Here is a 9,728-nt window from a genome sequence, read left to right on the forward strand (position 1 = left end):
CTCAAACATTTCAAGTATTGCAGCATCATCACAAACACGCCTCACTGGATAAGTCCCTTTGAATTTTTCCATCCCAACAGGCCTACTAAGAACCTTGAACAGCATAGTTTTTCCAACAATTTCTTGGAATATAGGAGACTGTGTGCCAAACACAACCTACGAACAATATAAAATAGACACAACAGAAAAAATGAATCGGTAGAAACCAAAGGATAAGAAAACTCTTTAACAATAAAATCAGCACATAAAAAGAATATAGCATTCGAGTGACTTACATCAACATCCTTAAGATGTTGTTCAAACAACTGGGCACAAGTCTTATTCAGTAGGTAACTTGCCTCATGATCAAAGAGGACAAAAATACAAACACCAGTGGAATCCTCAACCAACACCTTCACTCTAAACCTGGATTTTTTTAAGATGCACATAAATACTGGCCTAAGGTTAACAACTACGCAGAAATAATTCACTATTTAACAAAGCACAACGGAAGCATTGTAAAATATTTATACCTAGGAGTCACATTTGTAACATGGATGTTGCAAAATTGACAAAAGTAAATCCCAGATTCTGCCTGAACACCTCTGCCACACACACAAGCAGAGTACCACCAAGGACCATCCTCAACTATTTCAGCTATCTTCGCTAGTACAACAAAAGTTCCAGCCTAAAAATATAAGACCAGGTCTATAAATGTTAAGACATTATAACCAAAGATAGTTGTAATACAAACAAAAGCTGAAAAACTAAAATAAATACTAACAGCATAGTATTTTCAAGTATAAAGGAGGACAAAAGCTTAATATCGTTCCAAAACAAAGCAGTATTTACTAAGGAATAAAAAAAGAAAATTTAACACAAATTATCAAGAGTAAACATGATAAAAAAAATTAAACTGGTTCTAACCCGGTTGTTATCATCAAGCGACTTCACAGTGCACCTAGGTTTGAGCTTCATAAAAACTTCTTCTATTCCGATATTTTTTTTCCAGATCCAACAATGCCAATGGGTTGGGATGCACTAACTCCATGTGAAATAGAACTGTTAACAAATATAGCACCAATTTAAATAAGTAAACAATGATAGCAACAACAACAAAAAACACAACAGAAACTACATGTACAAAAATACCTTTTTCGAAAAGCGGCCACCTCTGGGATGTCAAGATTAAATCCAAGCTTTAATGCAAACATAACATTCTGAAGTCCAACTCTACCTATATATATATACAAGTGAACGTGGATAACTGACACACCTGAAATAAAATTTACATGATACAAACCTCTAGAACCTTAACTTTGGCAAGCTGTAAAACCACAACTGGCTGTTCAGCATACCCAGAAGACAGAAATTGATTAAGTTCATCAACATATTCACCAAATAAGGCACACCGAATCCTGTGACTGAAAACAACCAACAAAATCACCTACACTATTAGAAACTTGACTATACAAACACACCGAAAACAAAAAAAGAATCTCAATAAGAGGAAGAGGTAAAAATTAAAGAACGCTAACTCATTTTTAGCAAGTTCCATCACAACCATCTTCATCTTCTTTCCATCTTTATCATATTTTTTCTCTTCCAACACAGAGACCAACAGACCCACCTGGTATACGAAATCGTGATCGCACACTTTTCACACAACTCTGTGCAGCTGATCAGCAAGTGCACTGGGTCGTCCAAGTAATACCTTACGTGAGTAAGGATCGATCTCACGGAGATTGTCGGCTTGAAGCAAGCTATGGTCATCTTATAAATCTCAGTCAGGCGGATTCAAATGGTTATGGAGTTTTGATAATTAAAAGATAAATAAACGTAAAATAAAGATAGAGGTACTTATGTAATTCATTGGTAGGGGTTTCAAATAAGCGTATGAAGATGCTTTGTTCCTTCTGAACCTCTGCTTTCCTATTGCCTTCATCCAATCATTCATACTCCTTTTCCATGGCAAGCTGTATGTTGGGGGATCACCGTTGTCAATGACTACCGTCTGTCCTCTCAGTGAAAATGGTCCAAATGCGCTGTCACCGCACGGCTAATCATCTGTCAATTCTCACTCATCTTGGAATAGGATCCATTGATCTTTTTGTGTCTGTCACTACGCCCAACACTCGTGAGTTTGAAGCTCGTCATAGTCATCCCATCCCAGATCCTACTCGGAATATCACAAACAAGGTTTAGACTTTCCGGATCTCAAGAATGCTGCCAATTGATTCTAGCTTATACCACGAAGACTCTGATCTCATGGAATGGAGGGCTCTGTTGTCAGGAGAGGTAACCATGCGTCGTGAACTAGGAGGCTAAGAGATATACACTCAAGCTATTGCAAATAGAACGGAAGTGGTTGTCAGGCACGCGTTCATAGGTGAGAATGGTGATGAGTGTCACGGATCATCACATTCATCAGGTTGAAGTGCGAGTGTATATCTTGGAATAAAAATAAGCTTGAATTGAATAGAAAAACAATAGTACTTTGCATTAATTCATGAGGAACAGTAGAGCTCCACACCTTAATCTATGGGGTGAAGAAACTCCACCGTTGAAAATATATAAGTGATAATGGTGTTTATTGGCTTCGGCCCCAGAGGGGGAACCAGAATGACCAAGACGAAAATACAATAGTAAGAGGTCCTATTTATAATGAACTAGTAGCCTAGGGTTTACAGAAATGAGTAAATGAGGTAGAAATCCACTTCCGGGCCCACTTGGTGTGTGCTTGGGCTGAGCATTGAAGCTTTCACATGTAGAGACTTTTCTTGGAGTTAAACGCCAGATTTTGTGCCAGTTTGGGCGTTTAACTCCAGCTTTTATGCTAGTTCTGGCGTTTAACGCCATAATAGGGTAGAAAGTTGGCATTTAAACGCCAGTTTGCATTATCAAAACTCAGAAAAAGTATAGACTATTATATATTTCTGGAAAGCCCAGGATGTCCACTTTCCAACGCAATTGAGAGCGTGCAAATTGGGCTTCTGTAGCTCCAGAAAATCCACTTTGAGTGCAGGGAGGTCAGAATCCAACAGCATCTGCAGTCCTTTTTCAGCCTCTGAATCAGATTTTTGCTCAGGTCCCTCAATTTCAGCCAGAAAATACCTGAAATCATAGAAAAATACACAAACTCATAGTAAAGTCCAGAAATGTGATTTTTGAATAAAAACTAATAAAAATATAATAAAAATTAACTGAAACATACTAAAAACTACCTAAAAACAATGCCAAAAAGCGTATAAATTATCCGCTCATCACAACACCAAATTTAAATTGTTGCTTCTCCCCAAGAAACTAAAAACAAAATAGGATAAAAGAAGAGAATATACAATAAATTCCGAAAGCATCTATGAAGATCGGTCTTAATTAGATGAGCGGGGCTATTAGCTTTTTCTTGCTTCCGAACAGTTTTGACATCTCACTTTATCCTTTGAGGTTCAGAATGATTGGCATCTATAGGAACTCAGAATTCAGATAGTGTTATTGATTCTCCTAGTTCAGTATGTTGATTCTTGAACACAACTACTTTATGAGTCTTGGCCGTGGCCCTAAGCACTTTGTTTTCCAATATTACCACCGGATACATAAATGCCACAGACACATAATTGGGTGAACCTTTTCAGATTATGACTCAGCTTTGCAAGAGTCCCCAATTAGAGGTGTCCAGAGCTCTTAAGCACACTCTTTTTTCTTTGAACCATGACTTTAACCGCTCAGTCTCAAGCTTTTCACTTGACACCTTCACGCCACAAGCACATGGTTAGGGACAGCTTGGTTTAGCCGCTTAGGCCAGGATGTTATTCCTTTAGGCCCTCCTATCCATTAATTCTCAAAGCCTTGGGTCCTTTTTACCCTTGCCTTTTGGTTTAAAGGGTTATTGGCTTTTTCTGCTTGCTTTTTTCTTTTTCTTTTTCTTTTTTTTATTCACTGCTTTTTCTTGCTTCAAGAATCAATTTTATGATTTTTCAGATCCTCAATAACATTTCTCATTTTTCATTATTCTTTCAAGACCAACAATTTTAACATTCATAACCAACAATATAATAAATATGCACTGTTCAAGCATACATTCAGAAAACAAAAAGTATTGCCACCACATCAAAATAATTAAACTATTTTAAAATTTGAAATTCATGTACTTCTTGTTCTTTTTCAATTAAGACATTTTTCATTTAAGAAAGGTGAAGGCTTCATAGGACATTCATAGCTTTAAGGCATAGACACTTAGACACTAGTGATCATGTAATAAGATACAAACATAAATAAAACAGGAAGCATAATTTTTGAAAAACAGAAAAATAAGAACAAAAAAATTAAAGAACGGATCCACCTTAGTTATGGCGGCTTGTTCTTCCTCTTGAAGATCTTATGGAGTGCTTGAGCTCCTCAATGTCTCTTCCTTGCCTTTGTTGCTCCTCCCTCATGGCTCTTTGGTCTTCTCTAATTTCATGGAGGAGAATGGAATGCTCTTGGTGCTCCACCCTTAGTTGTCCCATATTGGAACTTAATTCTCCTAGGGAGGTGTTACTTTGCTCCCAATAGTTTTATGAAGGAAAGTGCATCCCTTGAGGCATCTCATGGATTTCATGATGAGGAATTTCCTCATGCTCTTGTTGAAGTCCATGAGTGGGCTCTCTTGTTTGCTCCATCCTTTTCTTAGTGATGGGTTTGTCCTCATCAATGAGGGTGTCTTCCTCTATGTCAATTCCAGCTGAATTGCAGAGGTGACAAATGAGATGAGGGAAGGCTAACCTTGCCAAAGTAGAGGACTTGTCTGCCACCTTGTAGAGTTCTAGGGATATAACCTCATGAACTTCTACTTCCTCCCCAATCATGATGCTATGGATCATGATAGCCTGGTCTATAGTAACTTCAGACCGGTTGCTAGTAGGAATAATTGAGCGTTGGATGAACTCCAACTATCCCCTAGCCACTGGCTTGAGGTTAAGCCTTTTTAGTTGAACTGGCTTTCCTCTTGAATCTCTTTTCCATTGAGCGCCTTCCACACAAATGTCCATAAGGACTTGGTCCAACCTTTGATCAAAGTTGACCCTTCTAGTGTAGGGGTGTGCATCTCCTTGCATCATTGGCAAGTTGAATGCCAACCTTACATTTTCCGGATTGAAATCTAAGTATTTCTCCCGGACCATTGAAAGCCAATTCTTTGGGTCCGATTTCACACTTTGATCATGGTTTTTGGTGATCCATGCATTGGCATAGAACTCTTGAACCATTAAGATCCCAACCTGTTGAATGGAATTGGTGAGAATTTCTCAACCTCTTCTTCGAATCTCATGTCGGATCTCCGGATATTCACTCTTTTTGAGCTTAAAGGGGACCTCGGGGATCACCTTCTTCTTGGCCACAACTTCATAGGAGTGGTCTTGATGCACCTTTGAGATGAATCTCTCCATCTTCTATGAGTCAGAGGTGGAGGCAATTGCCTTCCCTTTCCTCTTTCTAGAGGTTTTTCCAGCCTTAGGTGCCATTAGTGGTTATGGAAAACAAAAAGCTTTAGCTTTTCCCACACCAAACTTAGAATGGTTGCTCATCTTCGAGCAAAAGAAGAAAGAAAAAAGTAGAAGAAGAATAAATGGGGAAGATGGAGGGTTGGTGTAGGTTCGGCCAAGTTGGAGAGAAGTGTGTATGTTGTGTGAAAATGAAGGTGGTGAAGAGGGGTATTTATAGGGTAAGAGAGAGGGTTTTCGACCATGTGTGGGTGGGTTTGGAACGGAAGTGGTTTGAATTTGAATGGTGAGGTAGGTGGGGTTTTAAGATGGATGGATGTGGGTTGGTGAAGAGATTATAGAGAAGAGGGTAAGATTTGATAGGTGAGGGGTTTTTGGGAAAGAGGTATTGAGGTGATTGGTCAATGGTAGGTGGAGAAGAGTGTTATGGAAAGGTGTGAAGAGGAGAGAAGAAGAGAGAGAGAGTTGAGGTAGGTGGGGATCCTGTGGGGTCCACAGATCCTGAGGTGTCAAGGGTTTCTCATCCCTGCACCATGTTGGCATGTAAACGCCCCTTTGAGTGCCAATCCTGGCATTAAACGCCAAGTTGCTGCCCATTTCTGGCATTTAACACCAGCTTTTCTTCCCTTTCTGGCGTTAAACGCCAACTAGTTGCCCTTTTCTGGCGTTAAACACCAGTCTGGTGCCCTTTTCTGGCGTTAAACGCCTAGAATGGGGCCAGACTGGGCGTTTAACGCCCATTCTGCTACCCTTACTGGCGTTTAAACGCCAGTAAGCTCCTCCTCCAGGGTGTGCTGTTTTTAATGCTATTTTTTTGAATTTGCTTTGATTTTTGTAGTTGTTTTTGTGACTCCATATGATCATCAACCTAAAGAAAACATAAAATAACAATGGAAAATAAATAATTATAATTAAATAACATTGGGTTACCTCCCAACAAGCGCTTCTTTAATGTCAATAGCTTGACAGTGAGCTCTCATGGAGCTTCACAGATATTCAGAGCATGGTTGGGGCCTCCCAACACCAAACTTATAAGTTGAATGTGGGGGCTCTTGTTGACTCTGTATTGAGAAAAGATCTTCATGCTTCTTCTCCATGTGTGCAGAAGGAGATCCTTAAGCCTTAAACACAAGGTAGTCCTCATTCACTTGAAGGACCAACTCTCCTCTGTCAACATCAATCACAACTTTTGCTGTGGCTAGGAAGGGTCTGCCAAGGATGATGGATTCATCCCTACTCTTTCCAGTGTCTAGGATAATGAAGTCAGCAGGGATGTACAGGCCTTTAACCTTCACCAAAACATCCTCTACAAGTCCATAAGCCTGTTTTCTTGAATTGTCTGCCATCTCTAATGAGATTCTTGCAGCTTGCACCTTAAGGGTCCCTAGTTTCTCCATTACAGAGAGTGGCATGAGGTTTATACTTGACCCTAGGTCACACAGAGCCTTCTCAAAGGTCATGGTGCCTATGGTACAAGGTATTGAGAACTTTCCGGGATCCGGTTTCTTCGGAGGTAATGTCTACCTAGTCAAGTCATTCAGTTCTTTGGTGAGCAAGGGGGGTTCATCCTCCCAAGTCTCATTACCAAATAACTTGGCATTTAGCTTCATGATTTCTCCAAGGTATTTAGCAACTTGCTCTTCAGTAATATCTTTATCCTTTTTAGAGGAAGAATACTCATCAGAGCTCATGAATGGCAGAAGCAGATTCAATGGAATCTCTATGGTCTCTATATGAGACTCAGATTCTCATGGTTCCTCAAAGGGGAACTTCTTTTCATTCAGAGGACATCCCATGAGGTTCTTCTCACTGGGAATCACGTCCTTTTCACTCTCTCTAGGTTCGTCCATGTTGGTATTGGTTATGGCTTTGCACTCTCTCTTGAGATTTTCTTCTGTGTTGCTTGGGAGAGTGCTAGGAGGAGTTTCAGTAATTCACTTACTCAGCTGACCCACTTGTGCCTCCAAATTTCTAATGGAGGACCTTGTTTCTGATGTGTGGAAAGCAATCCAACACAAAACTCACCGGCAAGTGTACTGGGTCGCATCAAGTAATAATAACTCACGTGAGTGAGGTCGATCCCACAGGGATTGAAGGATTGAGCAATTTTAGTTTAGTGGTTGATTTAGTCAAGCAAACAGGAGTTGATTTGAGTGATTTTTATCCAACAGAAGCTAAATTGCATGAAATTTAAAGGGAGAGGGATAATTGACAAGAATCTAAAGTGCAGAAGAATTAAAAGAGCTGAATCTTAAAGTACAAGTAATATAAATTGCAGAAACTTAAAATGCAAGAAATGTAAATAACTGAAACTTAAAATGCAAAAAATATAAATAGCTTGAATAATAAAAGGATTTGGGGACTGAGAGTACAGAAATTTAACAATCACAAGTGAATTGCAACAAGCAGAAGAGTAGAAGATGAGTTGAATTGAAGTAGATCTCAAATAGAAAAGTAAATTAGCTTGAAGAAGCATTCAGTAGATGAACTAAAATGAAAATGCAGATCTCAGGGGTCAAGAGACTAGAAATCCAAGTCTAGATCTTACTGCCTTCCTTGATCCAACTCAAAGAACAATTGCAAACAAATTAAAGATCAAGACAGTAAAGAAACTTGAATTCAAATCACCAAATCTTGAATTATGCAGAGAAAGAAACAAAGAGATCTCAAGGTGAGATTGAGACAGAATTTTCTCAATTCTCAACACCCAAGACTCAAGACTAAGAGTAAAGAATGCAGAAACAAGAACAAGAAAGAAGAGAGATCAATTCTCCTTCCAAATTCTCCGAGATTCAAAACTCTCAAAATTACAACTCAAAATTCTAAAAGAAGAAAAAAGGTTTTTTCCTAAATCAAACTAGCTTCTATTTATACACTTCCTTCTAATGATCATTAAGCCTTGAATTTGGGCCCTTGGCCTTGATGGAATTAGGTTGAAGATAGCCTCTATTGATTGCTCTTGGTCTTGAGAAGAAATCCGTTTGCACTATGGACTTTGGAATCATCTACGTTTGAGTCAACGTTTGAGGTAAACGTTGACTCAAACGTTTGCGTGTAATGGCATCATGTAGAACGGCTGCTTGTTGTCACTCACGTTTGAGTTCACGTTTGAGGTCAAACGTGAGCTCAAACGTGATCCTTCCCAAGGCAAATTTTCAGCCAGCGTTTGACCTCACGTTTGAGGCAAACGTTGGCACAAACGTGGCTCCTCTAGGGTGGTTCTTAAGCCAACGTTTGACCTCACGTTTGAGGCAAACGTTGGCGCAAACGTTGAGTCCTCCAGGGTATTCCTTTAAGCCAACGTTTGACCTCATGTTTGAGGCAAACGTTGGCGCAAACGTTGAGCTCCTCTAGGGTGGCTGTGCTCTTATCCACGTTTGAGTTCACGTTTGAGGCAAACGTGAACTCAAACATGATCTTCTCAATGCTGCCTTTATTTCCATTCCTGCCATCCCCTTTCTTCAACCTTCCTCCAAGCCTTTTGGTCACCTATCATCAATCAACAAATGCATCAAAGCCTTGCTAAAGTCATGAGAATTCTAATCATTCTTAATATACACACAATTCTAGCATAATTCTCATGAAAATGCATCAATTTACTCATGGTTGATTGAATCCAATTGCACATGAATTTCTACCCAAATGGCTTACTTGTAACTCAAGAAAGTGTATAAAACTTATTAAAAACAAAGGACAAAGAAAAGTAAAACTAGGCTAAGATGACTTGTCATCACAACACGAAACTTAAACCTTGCTTGTCCCCAAGCAAGCATCAAACATAAGACATAAGGATATGAAACAGAGAAGTGTGCATATCCTTATTGAGCATATAGTTGAATTTAGTTCATGGGGTTTTTATGCAGACAATGGTGGTTCATTTATTGCTTGCTGTTACATAAGAGGTGTTTCCTCAAAGGTTTACTAAGTTTGCTGCTATAAGGCTTTACTTTTGCTTGTTCCCTTGCTAACTTTTCCTTCTTTGTTTTGCTCAGAGAGCTTCTTATTTTTTAGAGGCTTGGTGGCAAATGTTGCAGTAGCCTTTGGCTTAATTTTTCTCAACATTCATTCACCACAGACACATGGCTCACCCTTTTCTTCCTAGGATCATTGATGCCCAGCATCTCTTTGGATAACTAAATGTTTTGTGGATAGGTTGCTCTTTATTGTGGACTTTCAGTTGGCAATCCCAAATCAGTTGATCTAAGTGGCCAAGTTTTGAAATACTCCTCAGAACTTACTTGTCCAAGCATATCCTAGTACAAAAACACCACA

The 9,728-nt window shown here is 39.3% G+C and overlaps 1 long non-coding RNA gene across 1 annotated transcript; it reads right to left on the reverse strand.

The window, feature by feature from the left end:
• On the reverse strand, positions 328–956 carry LOC107628291. Its single transcript, XR_002355430.1, has 3 exons — positions 907–956; positions 513–667; positions 328–405 (listed from the first exon to the last, which is right to left on the reverse strand). It is a non-coding gene; the product is annotated as an uncharacterized LOC107628291 (long non-coding RNA).

Source organism: Arachis ipaensis, chromosome B02, assembly GCF_000816755.2.
Source record: "Arachis ipaensis cultivar K30076 chromosome B02, Araip1.1, whole genome shotgun sequence".
NCBI classification, from domain to species: Eukaryota; Viridiplantae; Streptophyta; class Magnoliopsida; order Fabales; family Fabaceae; genus Arachis; species Arachis ipaensis.